A 15,743-nucleotide genomic window follows, 5' to 3' on the forward strand; every position below is an offset into this window, starting at 1 on the left:
ATATGCTAAAGTTATCACAAGATGCTATAGAAATATAAGGAGTCCTGCCCTGGCCAGTGTGGCTCAGTTGGTTGAGTTTTGTCCTGTGCACCAAAAGGTGGCTGTATCAGTTCCGGTCAGAGCACATGCCCAGGTTATGGGTTCAATCCCTGTTGGAGTGCTTGTGGGAGGCAGTGATTGATGCCTCTCTCTCTCTCTCTCTCTCTCTCTCTCTCTCCTCTCTCCTTCCTTCTCTCTAAAATCAATTTATTAAAAATGTAAGGAGTCCTTATTCATAGAGGTATTCATATTGGTGCTTTAAGTTGTCCAGCAGGAAATCATGACAGATGTGTCTGCCCTTTCTAGGACTGTCCCTGATCTTCTACAGTTGTTTTTTTTTTTTTTGCTTCTATTTATGAATAAGGGATTTGAAGGTGACTGAATGTCACATAGGAGAAAAATTAATATCCCATTTTTATCTCCAAATAAGTAAGTTCTGGGTCTAACTAAAGAAAACTAGCTAGATCAACGCCTATCTCCCTGAGATACAGAGAGCACAGCTCCTCTCCTAGCTGTCAAGTTCTCCACAGCCAGCCTCATTCTTTTTTTGCAACCCTATTTTCCACTCTTCCCCCTGTGAATAGTAAGGCCGGCCCTTTCCAGTCCTCCCTGCACAGACATGTTCCCACTGGCGCTGCTGGAGCCTGCAGTCCCCTCTGCCGCCACTGCCATGACCACGGCAGCAGCTCACAGCTGTGCCACTGCTGCGAGTCCATGAGCCCAGCACGCCTGTGCCGCTGATGTCGCTGTGACCATTCAAAGCAGAATCTGACAAAGGCTTCTCTCACCTTTCACATTCTCACCTCCTGCCAGTGCCTCCTACTGGCAGACTGTGCCTGGAAAGCCTCCAGGAAGGACATCTGAGAGTGGGGTTCTCAGATTTCAGCATCTGTGATACGGATGAGTGAATACTCAACACCCGAGATGAAGCCAAAAGCATTTTGGTCAAATACCAAATGACCAACTGTTAAAATCAACATTTGACTAAAGTCAAAATAGTATTGTCATAGAAGAAACTTCTGAGATATAACATCAGTCTGGAATATCATTTTAAAAATAAATTACTGTGTTGTTATATTAAAAGTTTTAGTAGTAAATCTCAAAAGTTTAATATCATGGTGTAGGAACAATAGTGTGCTAAATAAACCTTCACTTTCAACAAGGTTGGTGGAGGCAGAAGCAAGGTATTTGGGAGTATCTCACTTTTTTCTCACACACTTTATTTTTTTCCTACATACTTTTTACATCTTTTATTCTATATGAATCAAAGATGCTCTATCTTGGGAGTAACAATATAAGATTTTTAAAAATATATTCTTATTTATTTTTAGAGAGAGAGGAAGGGAGAGGCGTAGAGAGATAAGAACATCGATGAGGGAGAAACTTCATCAATTGGCTGCCTCCTGCACACCCCCTACTTGGGATTGAGCCCACAACCCAGGCATGTGCCCTGACCAGGAATTGAACCCTCTTGGTTCCTGGGTCAGGGCTCAACCACTGAACAACACCAGCCAGGCACAGTATATGATTTTGAAGGTTGTTTCTCCTCATGAAGTTCTGTGTTTACAAATATGACAATCTACTTTAAATTCTTCCTCACAAAATATGAAAAAAGTCCAGATAGTACTTTGTCATAAAAGAATTTATGGCCTAGCCCTAACTGGTTTGGCTTAGTGGATAGAGCGTCGGCCTGCGGACTGAAGGGTCCCAGGTTCGATTCCGGTCAAGGGCACGTACCTTGGTTGCAGGCACATCCCCAGTAGGGGGTGTGCAGGAGGCAGCTGATCGATGTTTCTCTCTATTGATGTTTCTAACTCTCTATCCCTCTCCCTTCCTCTCTGTAAAAAATCAATAAAATATATTTTTTAAAAAGAATTTATGGCCTAAATGGAATTAAATGATAAAATTAAATACAGTCTTCCAAGACTTTTTAAGGCCTTGAATGTTAGAATACCAATCAATCATATACAAATTATAATACCATAAAATATAATCTTGTTATTATAAATAATAACATGAAAAATATATTATTCTGCCTTATAGGATTACCTAAATGTTTATAAACATTTGCTATTTCAAAACACATATAAGCATCCTTCCTAAAGTTATGCTACTCATATCCTATCTCTTAAACTTGGATAAGAATTAGTCTATTCCCCTGTTTATGTAAGAATTTGAGGTACTGGCAGGGTAGCTCAGTTGGTTAGAGCAACATCCCAATATGCCAAGGTTGCAGGTTTGATCTGCAGTCAGGACACATATAAGAATTAACCATCAGCCCTAACCGGTTTGGCTCAGTGGACAGAGCGTCGGCCTACGGACTCAAGGGTCCCATGTTCGATTCTGGCCAAGGGCATGTACCTTGGTTGCGGGCACATCCCCAGTAGGGAGTGTGCAGGAGGCAGCTGATCGATGTTTCTCTCTCATCGATGTTTCTAACTCTCTATTTCTATCCCTTCCTCTCTGTAAAAAAACAATAAAATATATTTTTTTAAAAAAAGAATTAACCATCAATAAGTGGAACAGCAAATCAATGTCTCTCCTCCCCCCTCCCTCTCTCAATGAATAAATGTAAAAAAATATTTTGAAAGTAATTAATAATTTTTATATCAAACTAGCAGCTTTCACAAATATTATTACAGCATTTTACTGATAGAACATATAAAGTACATAGAGATCTTTTACTCCAAGTTAAATATAGAATGCTTACCCTTCTATGAAAGTGAAAATTCTCTTGTTAATAATAAATTAAAATTCCATGCCATGTGAATATGATTAATATTCAATATGCTTAATTGTTGTGATCACATAATCATTGATTTCCCAGAGCTGGCACAAATGACTAATGTCAGCATGGGGTCACCTGACTTTCCAAAAGCTCCAGTCAAAGCCAAAGAACAGATTTTAGCAGAATGTCAAGGCTGAAGCTAACCTTTGATGTATCACAAGCTGTGAGTGTGTTATAGTTTGTTTCTTAAAAAAAAAAAAAACAGAAAAGCTTTATTTGAGCCCATACCTGCCTGGAATTGGCTGGACTGAACAAGAGCAGCTTACTGATGAAGCCTGGGCCATTTCCTTCCCTAAAAATCAGCCGGCTCCATGGGCAGAACCTGGCTTTCTTCCCTTTCAGTCCAGCAGGCGGGTGCTGGCTGTCCTCAGGTATTTCACAGCCGTTGGCAGCCCTGGAATCTAGGAGGTCTCAGCTTTCAATGCACTTGCTCAAATGTTCAAGCCAGGAAAACTTTGTCAGTAGAATATGAAAGAGGCAGGTATAAAAGACTAAACATTGTGTCTCCAGGAAAGTCTAACAAGCTGCAAAGATCTGCTCAATATTGCCTTTCCTCTCCGTCCACCCTCCCCTTAAAAGCCTCCCCTTTTAATGAGAATAATGTTGGGAAAGCAGTCCTAGGAGGAATCTCAAGAGAAAGGCAAAACAGGATATTTTAGATCTGCTGTGAAGAAGTAGTTGAATTTAGGATCTTCTCTTATTTGCACTTGACACTTCATATTCCTCCAGTGTGAGCATGAGAGGACCTTCCATCCTGCTGACCTGCCACTTGGTTGCGTCCTGACCCACCTTGCCCTTGACACTGAGCCAAGGGCCTTCCCTGAAGGAATATGGAGGCCCCGGGCTAACCTCAGTGAACAGCCCTTCCTTCCCCAGCAGTTCTCTCTGGGAAAACATCAAAAGTGTCTTGAATAAGAAGAATGTCACCAGAGGTTTGAGTGGAAGAGAACTAAATTGACTTCATTGGCAAATTGGCCTGTGAGCCAAATATAGTCAGCTGCCCGTGTTTATAGATACCATGAGTAAAGAACGACTTTTACAGTTTTCATAAGTAAAAATGTTTAAATAGTTTTTTTAAAAAAGGAATATTTTATAAGATTTAAAAATCAAATGAAATTCAAATTTCAGTGTTTGTGAGCAAAGGACACTGCTGTGCCCATCATTAACACATTGTCTGTGGCTGCTTTGACTCTACAACGGGGCTGTGTAGTAGCAACAGAGGCTGTATGACCTGCAAAATGGAAAATGTTTACCATCTGTCCTTTTATGGAAGTTTACTGACTGTTAGCCTTAGTGGTGGAGGGGACAGTGTTTTATAACTGAGATCTAGTCTTTTGAGCTTCAGGTCTCATTTATTAGCTGTTATTTAAACCACTCACTTCTTCAGTCATTTGTCACATCAAGGGACCCCCCTCTTTTCAAGTCATGGAGCTCTGATCACTGCAATTTATCCTATGCAGCAGGTAGCCATGGATAGGCCCAAGTGCCACACTTTGAGTATGGATGATGATGACAATGGTGGTAATGATGATGGAGAAAATGGAGAAGAAAGAAATGGAAAAGAAAAATAACAAGATAGCACTTAGAATTTGTGGACACTGTACTAGTCCATCAACCCAGTCAATCCCTACACCACCCCCATGAGATAGATGTTATCATTGTCCCCATTTAACAGATGAGAAAAACAAAGCTTGGAGAGGTCATTTGCCCAAGGTCACACAAGGAATGGTGGCACTTGGTTATAGTGCATTAATCCAAGTCCTGAGCCTGCCCTGTTCTCCTCCTCTCGTGGCACCTACTCTGCCCAAGGAAGCCTTACGAGTTTTTGTTGCAGCCACGATTGATTTTGTTTGACCTGACTACTCACTCGGCACCAGGAAACATGGGGAGGTGAGTTAAATAGAAGCCAATAGCAGAGAAAGGTGGTTCTCAGAACATTATTAAAGGTAAGAAAAAGAAAATGAGGAAGAAAAGATCAGTCATCCACCACAAAGAAGCCCTCCCAGTGTCAAGTGACCCAATTTTCAAACTGAAAAATCAAACGCGGTAATCATTTTCCAACACGTAGAAGTCAGATGCTTGGGAGGACCTCAGAGTCTTCGCAGGAGATCTAAGAACTCCTCTACACATCAGGGATTAACTTTTGATGAATGGATAATATTCTATATTCATAAATCAATGTTTAATGAATGTAAATGCTGCAGTAGTTTAGGAAAGAAATTAACTTAAAGGCTATTGAATTATAATGTATTTCTGTCATTATGCTTCCTCTTTCTAGCCAGTACTTCCTGAAACTGGAACAGCTGTCACCCTGGATGCCTTCACACTGAAAGGGATCGGGGACTGTGGCTGCATCATTTGGCCTGACAGTGGGACAAAATGTTTGCGACTTTCAAATGTTTGCTTTCCTATCAAACTTAGGGTGTCTGGCACCAGATTCAGAGTCCGTCCACTCCACAAGTCCTTCGAACTGGATTATCTAGATTTATGTATATCCACAAGAAATGAATATGGAGAAAATGTATCTTGGGTTCCATCCAGAAGCTTATTCTAGAAACAGATTATGTTTCCAGCCAACTATGAAGTGGATACCTGCTAACATAAGATTTCTATTTTCTAATAATGAATGACTGCCTCAAGCCTTGGTGAGCTCCCTGTCACAGGGAGTGGTTTTTGTTTTTGTTGTGTGTTTTTTAATGCTGGATATAACCATTTTTCAGGGTCACTGTGGATGGGATTTTTACCCCCGGCAGGAGATTCTGGCAACCTCTAAGGTCCATTCTGATTCATTATCTATTCCTCTAAGATAAGGCCTAGGAGCATTTTTCTGAGACTGCCCCAAGGAAAATTTAATAACTCCCAGGCACACAATGGCTCTTGTTCATCATTTACCTGTTGCTGCTCCTGCCTTCCTAGCTTTCCATTAAATTCGCAAAGAGTAGGAGATTTGGCTTCTGGGCTGCAATTTAATATGTGCGTAAAAGTGATCTGAGGATCCTGCCATCAAGAGGTCTGCAGTCCAAGGAACAGGGCGTGCTTTATTAGTGCCTCATCAATTAAGCGGGGAAACCTTCAGGCTCCCAACAGAACTCTGTCTCAGGGGCGACAGAGAGAGCCTTTTGTCTAAGGAAGCAAAAGCCCACTGGGGACAATGCAGCCTCTGTTTCCCACGGGGAAAGAGTGGGGCCATCTTATCTGCCGTAAGCAGCTATTTTTAATGAGGGAGAAAATGCTCTTGTGAAAGAGGGGGTGGCATACAAGATGACTCTGGGGCTCTTTCAAACTTCACATCCTTCCCCACCAAGATTCTGGCGCATCCTACTCTGCAGGAACATACATACCCCTTTTCTTAAGAGACTTTTTTTGTGAAAAAATGTTATGGATAGTAGTGCATTCTATGTCTCGGCATGTTGGTACAGAGAGAGTTGAGAACTACAGCTGTGACAGGTGTGTGTGCTCGGGAGTGGAAGGGGACGATGGGCATTTGGTGGCTTCGTGATGCATAGTGAACAGCAGGGACTGTAAAGAGATAATGTTAGAAAATGAAGTTGAGGCTGATCCCGGAGGGTCCCGTGTGCTAGGTTAGTTGCTCCTGTAAGTGTTACAGTGACGATAAAGGATTATGAGAAGGGAAGTGAGGACGATGTAGACCTGTCAACCACCTACTGGGGGGATATACATGCATGTCCCACAGGCTTTGGAAGCCAAGGGAAGAAGCTTTGACTGCAGATAATTTGGGTATCACCAGGTATAAGTGGTTGATGGGGACATGGAGGTCTGAGACAACCCAAAGGAATAGAATAGGGATGTGGAGAAAATCAGGAATCTATGAGTGAGATCAGAAAGTAACAATCAAACAGGCAGAAGAGCGACCAGGAGATTCAGGAGAGCAGGGAGACCCAGAAGCTGAGATGGACATCATCAAAGCACCACAGAGCACCTCCTTCCTCCCATCCAAGTACCACTTTCTCTTCAGGGAACAGGAGTGGGAGGGTGACCATTCCTCAGATATCAGTTTCATTCTGGGAACTAAAGAGAAAAGCATTGACATGGAGACACGGAATAGTAAAGTGGATGTGGTACTGGTCTTGGTGCCAAAAGGCTGAGTTCTGATCACTGGCCCTTACCCAATGACCTGGGAAAGTCCCTTTACTCCTCTCAGCCTTCATCATCTCAACTGAAAACTCAGGGTGGTCACTGATCTGCTCTCTGATCTCAACTCAAACAAGCTCTCGTTCTATAAGGAGTGCGACTTATCAGTTGTCTCCCAGCCCAGCTGGGCGGACAACCATCTCCTCCCTGGTGCCTCAGATGTAGAGATTTGATATAGGTATCTAGCTATTTCAAAAATAGAGTACGTCTTTTTCTACCTTGAACCTGCCATGCCCAAGTTATATCTGGCTCCCAGGACTACATTATAATGCTCTGTTCTTCCTCATCAGTAGCAGGAACATTCTTTTGGACTTCTCTGAAAGTGATCTTACATTCTTAAAAGCCTTGAACGAATCATTAGAATTTCTCCAAACTCATTTGTTATCATTGCAATAGTTTAGGACCCAGGAGGAGAATTTTACACGTGTCTTGGTGAAATGAGGACTTGTTGACATCTCAGGGAGCAGTGTGAGACACGTCTGTCCCTCCTCTACCAGGAATATCAACTCCGTAGCACCAAGGTACCCCTTCCCACATGATACCCCCATGCAAAGCCCTACCCCATGTCACAAGATACTTCAGCCCAAAGCCCCTGACATATGCATCTCAAATTACTTTAGTTTAACATTTTGTGTTTTTTGGAAGGGGGTTGGGATGGAGGAGCATCATTCCCATCTACTGTGGACTTTGGGGAGACAAGACACAAGAGAAAGCATGAGACCAACGTGGAGGAGGAGGGTGTGTTTTGGGGTGGGAGGAGGTGGTGTGAAGACAGGAATATTTGTTATCTCCTAAATATTATTTCCCTAAAGCCATGACTTTCCTTCAAAATAGTTGATGTTTTCCAGTCCTGCCATGAAAACATTAAAATAAATACAACCTTCCAAATGTTAAACTTTCCAGTAATTTGATGCTTGGAGCTGCAGAATAGGGACTAGGCTACCAGAAGGCTTTGCTTCAATTCCCAAGCTTCCAATAGAGGAGCTGGAGGGTTAGAACTGGTTTAAGGGGTGATGGGAGAGTGTGAGTAAAAACACTGGCCTTGAGTCTAATCCAAAGTGATTTTTGGCTGCAGAAATGTTAGAAAAACATCATTGTCCCAAAATCAGCACAAACATCTCCTTCCCCCTAGCATTTCCCCTAAAACAATGCTTTACTAGTCTTACTAACAAAAATAATACATGTCTTGCAATCCACTCACAGCCCCTAGGACATCCCCAAGGTTAGCTGTCTGTCTCTGCAGAAGGTGCCAACTCCCTTTTTCCCCCTGAAGGAAGATGCTTCTATTCAAGTCCAGAATTCCGAATGTTCTCATTAGCAGGATGACCCCAGGTTTCAAACTACCTAGAGTCCAAACTCATCATTGCAAACTCACAATAGTTTTTTTTTTATCCTGGATGATGTTAACTTTAGTCCCTGTTATTAAACAGGAAACAAAGGGGAAACAGAATGCTGACCCTCAAAAAAATGGATAGGAGTGCTTCCTGGTCATAAAAGCATGTTTAAGGTTTTCTAGGGCTGGGCAGCTTCATCATTCCACTGTCTCCTCTGACAACTGAGTCCAACGCATAGGTATCTGCAAATCAAAATGTGGAATTTGGCTTCAAATGTTTTCTCTTACAGATATTCAACCAATACAGACCAATCCAGTCCCTGTAGCCCTCATGTGAGGATGGCTGGATAGAGTGTAGACTTTCTCAGCTGTTCCTCTCTCACCCAAGGGAAATGATCCTGTCAAAACACTGGAATCTGCTCTGAGCAGAGCCACTGGTACCCTGAGGGACCACAGACACTGCAGTTGCCTCTCTGTGCCTGTGTCCCCAAGCATGCAGTGAGGGCTGCAGGCTCCCAAGGGCTGCAGTTTCATGCAGGTAGAGGTGAGGGTGCCAGGTGAGACAACATTAAGGTTATTGGTAGCCAGCAACCGCTGCCAGACTATCAGTCAGTTCATGAGGGCAGAGACCCAGCAGCCTCATTCCCATATTCACCAGGTGACCAAGCACAGTGTGCCTGGCACATGGTGGAGACATTTCTTCCACTGAGTCACTGCTGCCTTGCAATGGCCCAGTGGTGCCACAGCAGTGGCTGTGTACTATTTAAGTAGATTTGCATGTTATTTTAGCTCTAGTAAACCCTCACTCCCAAGAATGGCAAATTAGATTAAATAGCACAGGTGTTTTCAAACACAATGGTTGGGACAGGATGCATACAAAATGCAGAACAGACTCTCAGACCAATTCCTCTCAACACTTTCTAGATTGGAAATGACAGACTGATAAGGATGCACTTGTGTAAACAGAAGGAGGAAAAGAAGGGAGGCAGGGAGGGAGGGAGGTAAACAAGGAGAGGAGGAGAACAGACTGGGAAAGAAGTAAACAATAGACATCTTATTCATAATTCTCCAAATTTTTCTTTGAAATGAATCTAATGAGCTCTTCACCTTTTCCAAATATTACCATCAGTTTCCTGTTGGCTTTTCACATGCGAATAGCCTAAAAGGAAGTAGAGAGATGAAGTTTTTCTTGTCTTTGTACCCTCAACATATGGCCCAGTGCCTGGCCCACAGGGCTGGAGTTTAATTTTTTTATTAAAAACACAATTTTTAGTGAACTTTCACATACATTATCTAAGATTATGATAAATGTGATTGTTGCCCATACTGTCCTTGAACTCTTGCTGCTCCCCTGAAAGCGTTTGCTGCTGCCAACGTTGCCCCAGTGAGAACACACAGCTCCTCAAAGACAAGCTGGAGGGCAGCAGCTGGAATTCAAATCCAAGGCAGCCTGGGTAATTAATAGCCATGCTGTGCTGTTTCCATTGCCAACACTTCAAGATCACATTTCCCAGCCACTTGGGAGTGAGGAAAGCTGAAATTAAAGATACAATTGACAAAGACTCAAGAGCTGAACGGTGAATAATTGCAGTCAGAGTGACCCAGAATTCTCTATAATCAATATAGCTTGCTTATAAGAGAATGGATTTGCCATTGCTCTTTAAACTAATCTGGTTAACTTTAACTAAATCAGGGAGGAAAGTTCTAGTGAGTGCTTTTGAAGAATTGGGTTTCCAGACTACTAGAAACTGGAGGTAAGCTGAGTTTAAGAGACACCTGTTTTATCTACCTACTTTATCTACCCACACCCATGAGAGTTTGGCCCTGCTGATGCTGAGGAGCCCAATGTTTGCAAACATTCCTCTAAAGCAGCAGTTTTCATAGGGATAACTGGAGGGGCTTTAGGAAATACTAATGCCTTTGTTACCAGACTGAAGGAGCGCATTCATTCACCTATGTACAGAAAGTCCAATCAAACAAGAACAGGAGTTTGCAGCAAAGAAAGGAAATGGTGTCAACCCTAGAATCACAGGTGATCTATTGCTCTAATGCTCTAAGATCTGGCTCCCCCAAGATATTTTGTCTCTGCTCCTTCTATATGAGCCACCTCCTTTAAGAGGAATATTTCTAAATAAATAAACTGGGAACTTAGAGCAGGTATATGTGTGCCTGTGGCCTCCTCCCTCCAGTCGCTGAGTCACCTGAGATGCTGCATGGGGTTTGAGCATGGCCAGGTGCTCCACAGGAGACGTGGAAAACTGACAGCAGTTGGCAGAGCAGCAGAGGAAGCCAAAATGAGGATGATGAAAGGAGAGGACTGAAATTCTCCCGGGTTAGAGAAAGGCCCCATGCTGTTTCCAGCTAACAGCTTCCCCAGAGCCTGTCCACATCACCCTCTTGGTAGGAACAGCATACAAGAGGAAGGCCCTGGTGGTAGAATGAAGTCAGAGCTTCAATCTGGGGGGTTTTGGAAATGGAAGCAGGAAGAGCAGAGCTGTGGGTGGGGGGAGGCAGCATTGGTGCTGGTGGCAGAGCTGAGGGTCTGTAACCAGAGACAGTGGTACAGCTCAGGGGTCACTGAGGAGATCACACAGGGGAGAAGCAGCCACTGCCAGGAGCTGGAATGAACAACGGGTCAAATGAAGGTAGAGCCATGAGCAGGGCTGGGCTGGGCCCCTGCCACAGCAAGATCAATGGTTCCTGCCAGTGGCTGTGTGGGAGCCTGTGGCTGGCTTTAAGAGCCATACATGTGCTGGGTGGCTGCTCTAGAGGGTGACCCAGGCAGCCACTTCTTCACTATCTGAGAGAACTTTCCTCAGGCAAGAGTTATAAACACAACCTCACAATCTGTCCCTGCTTGCCCCTGACTTCTCTGCAGAGGGAAATAGCACATAGCAGGCATGCACATAGCAGGCAGTTATTGAATGAATGATTGTGTGGAATTTGCAAACTATCTAGAATGTAAAAACCACAAGAGTACCAAATTGGCACGTCCATCAATGGAGTCTTCGCAGACTATGTTCCTTTTCACCTACATTAAGTTGTGGGTCGATAACCACTATATCCAAAATAGAAACTGATGGAAAGTGAGCAGACTGTAGAGTTTATTGTTCAAGTAAAATATAACTAAGAAAGTGACATGTTGACTACTATACATAGGTGTTACCATATTGCATAGAATCAACTGAAATGGTCACTTGTGCTCAGAAATGGCTCCTATTAATAATATTGCCCCAAACACCCAATTTCAGAGTTTTGTTTTCTTGCTATTCTGCATTATGTGTAACTGACATAAATGTTGACACTTTTCTCTGTATTTCTCAGCTCTCATTTTACCAAATATTCTTAGACTCTGGGAGATGAACTGGAAGCTTAGTGGTATTCTTTTTGAGCCTCTATTAACACAGAAAATCTTTTCACATATACCCCCAAACACACACATACACACACACACACACACACACACACACACACACACACTGTCCTCAAGCAGCTACCCCAGCTCACTTCCCCCAAGCTAGATGCCTTAGGAGCTTGAAAGCCCAGAGGTCAAAATCTTTGGGCCTTGGACCACGCGTAGCCTGTCCAGAGGTCATGGTCACATACAGGGAGAGGAAACAAAGGGAAGGGAGTTGGCACAGGGAGAATCCTGCTCTTATGGTAGTCTTGGATTCTTGGATTCAAGAAATAAGAAAAGTAGTTAGTTACCTACAAGGGAGTGCCCACACAACTGTCAGCTGATTTTTCAACAGAAACTTTGCAGGCCAGAAGAGTGATGAAAAGTAAGGACCTACATGAAAAGTAAGGACCTACAACCAAGATTATTCTACCCAGCAAAGCTATCAAAGAACTTCACAGCCAAGAAAAAGCTAAAAGAGTTCATCACCACCAAACCAGTGTTACATGAAATGTTAAAGGGTCTTCTTTAAGAAAAAGAAAAAAGATTTTAAAAAATATGAACAATAAAATGGCAATAAATACTATCTATTAACAACTAAATCTAAAAAGCAAGATAAACAAACAAGAAATCTAATGAACAAAATAAGCTGATGAATAAAGTAGAACCAGAGGCATGGAAATATGGAACAGATGTTTGAATATCAGAGGGAAAGGGGCAGACGGGGACAGGGAGAGATTAACCAGAGAATTTATATGCATACATGCATTACCCATGGACACAGAAAGCCTTGGGTGGGGTGGGATCTGGGTGGAGGGCGGCAATAGGGGGAAAAAGGGAAACATCTATAGTACTCTCAACAATAAAGATTAATGAATGAATGAATTAATTAATTTAAAAAACTGTAGGTTGAGGAAGAAAGAGGAAAGGAGATGATAGTCTGTTACCCTACTGTTTCTTCTAACCCAACTCTGCCCCTAGATAAACTAAAATAGATTTAGGTTTGCAAGCATCCTTGGCAGCAATGAGTTCCGTGACCAGGAAAAGTCTATCTCCACTTCTCTAAAAATATTATCTTGCTGTTACCAGATGTTGCTCTAACCAGAGATGGAGCACTCCCAGACGTCGTTACAGATAAAGGCTGTTATGAGCAAATACCTAGAAGGCAGAACTTACTGGTGTGGAAGAGTTTTGTCAAAGTGTAAAAAGATACCAGTTATCTTTGTTTTGATAGAGCCAGCCAGATGGCAAAGAACTCGAGCAAGAACAAAACAAAAAGGACGAAAAGTTCAGTGAGGGAGAACTACAGACATTGAACTTTCTAATTCAGGATTTGGCTGACAATTGATCCCATTTTGAAACACAACTTATATTTCTTGTTCTGAATTTTCATATATTTTTAGCCCCTCCACCTTTGGGTCAAAATACCCCAGCTAGATATACTCCCTTTCTTTTCTAAGCCATGTGAACCTGTAGATCTTTCTTATAGTATTTCCTCTATACTATACTTTGGGGGTATTAACCACCTCTCTCCTTGAAGGTGGGCAGCATCTGTGTCTAACTTCTCTCTTTTAGATAATTTGGAATAGAGCACAGTAAGCCAAAGGGATCTGTTGTTGGGGGCCCCCGAGACTACCCTCCAGTTAGGTGACTCTCTAAAAGGACTCACAGGCCCTAGCCAGTTTTGCTCAGTGGATAGAGCATTGGCTTGTGGTCCAAAGGGTCCTTGGTTTGATTCCGGTCAAGAGCATGTACATCGGTTGTAGGTTCCTCCCCAGGGCCAGGCCCTGGTCAGGGTTTATGTAGGAAGAACCCAATCGTGTTTCTCTCACATCAATACTTCTCTCTGTCTTTCCCTCTCTCTTCCACTCTCTCTAAAAATCAATGGTAAAATATCCGGGTGAGGATTAAAAATAAATAAATAAAAGGACTCACAGGACTCAGAAAAACTATTATACTGGCAGTTATGGTTTATGATAGCAAAAAATACAGATTACAAACAGAAATATAAAAGACACAGACGCAGAGTCCAGAAGAGAGAGGCCACACATGAGCTTCTCATTGTCCTCTCCCCATGGAATTAGATGGACAATGCATAATTCTCCCAGCAAACAATGTATGACAACACCACAGAATACTGCCAACCTGGAAAGCCCACCTGAGCCTTGGTGTCCAGGATTTAATTGGAGGGTCAGTCACATAGGCAAGGGGTGGCCACAGAGGTTTAGTCTATCAGTCTCCAGCTACTCCAAAGGTCAAACTGACACTGTGTGGCCTAAGGTCCCAGCAAAATCAACGAGGATCATTGGATCAATGAGGCAAAGAAAGACATGGCCCAGATAAGCAGCTCTTAAAGTGACAGCTGCAGAACACTGGGGTTCTATCCCATCTTTCAGAGGCTCCATAGGCCATTATTACATTTTCATAATCCTAAGATGTTATTGGCCTTTTTCATTTTGTTGACATTAGGACTGATAGCACAAAAGTAATGGTGGACAAAATTGCAGAAGCCTTATCATGAATCTAGTCAGTGGCACCAAACTGTACTAATTGTCATTTTATTCACTCCCATACATTTGCAAGAAAAAAAAATTTCACTTATGACTGTTGTAACAATTGTTTATGTTAAAACAATAGAATTACTAATTTTATTAATTTTGACCTTTAAGTTTTGGTATAAAATAGAAGAATATATACAATTATCTAGAAAGGCTATTAAAATGCCTCTCCCTTTTCCAGATACATATCTGTGTGAAGCCCAGTTTTCTCTATATACTTCAACCAAAACTACATATCCCAGCAGACTGCATGCAGAAGTAGATGTGAGCAATGATGCAACAGATCTACAGAAAGAACACACATTCCCTGCTGGATGGAAGAAATTTTTCCTTCCTTATTCAAAAGCAGCCCATCTGACTAATTAAAGAAATATGTCAAAATGGTTCCCAAGAAGAACCCATAGGTCAGCCAAAGAATTAAATATTTTGAAAATTTAAAAAAAAAAAAGTAGATATGAAAATCCAGGTGCCTTTTATTAACTCAGACATTGAAGAGATTTGCAGACGTAAAACAATGTCACTCTCCTCACTAAATTGTTTGTTTTGATTTGAAAACCGTAGTTATTTTTTTGTGAAAAAAAATACTTTGTCTACTAGCATGTAATGAGCTTATTTTTGTTCTTTTAAAACAAAATAAATAATTATTTAAATTTTTTCTCAGTTTTAATTGATACTGTAATTTCTTTTTTATTAATTTCAGAAAGGAAGGGAGAGAGAGGGAGATAGAAACATCAATGAAGAGAGAGAATCATTGATTGGCTGCCTCCTGCATGCCCCACACTAGGGTTTGAGCCCACAACCCTGGGCATGTGCCCTGACCGGGAATCCAAGTGTGAGACCTCCTGGTTCATAGATCGATGCTCAACTGTTGAGCCACACCGGCCAGGCATGACACAGTAGATATTGATAGCTATCACCCAGATGAGGAGTCCTCAATAACTTTTAAGAATATAAAGGGTCCACGACCAACACATTTGAGAACATCTGGCTTAGATCATGCCGCAGAGGAGTCAGTCTGTCCATCATTCTACCTGGAGATCTTGGGGGCTGAGTTAGCTCAAAGGGTAATAGTGAGAAATGAAACTGAGACCTGGGGATTAATGATAGGTCTACAAGGGGGGGTGGGGGGGCAGTTGTATCTCTACTCCCACTCCTTCCCCTACAGTAGACCTTTCTAAGGTATCCACTGCTTCACTTTGCCCAGGTGTAAAAAAGTCCTGGTTTTCCACCATGAGTACAGGAGATGGGTGGAAAGTACAAAACCCATGCAAGCGGCCCAAGAAATAGAGGCTGAATATAATACTATCTTTAGTGTCAAATGGAAATCGCAGAGGTTATTCACCTTCCATAGATGCTGTCACTGCCCTTTCTCCTGACTGCTGATGTTAATAACCATTATTCACGGTTCACAATCACGGATCACTGACTATGATGGGCTGTAAGTGTGCATTGAGAGCGCACGGAAACTTTGGCTTT

This window comes from Myotis lucifugus, unplaced genomic scaffold (assembly GCF_000147115.1).
Source record: "Myotis lucifugus unplaced genomic scaffold, Myoluc2.0 scaffold_26, whole genome shotgun sequence".
NCBI classification, from domain to species: Eukaryota; Metazoa; Chordata; class Mammalia; order Chiroptera; family Vespertilionidae; genus Myotis; species Myotis lucifugus.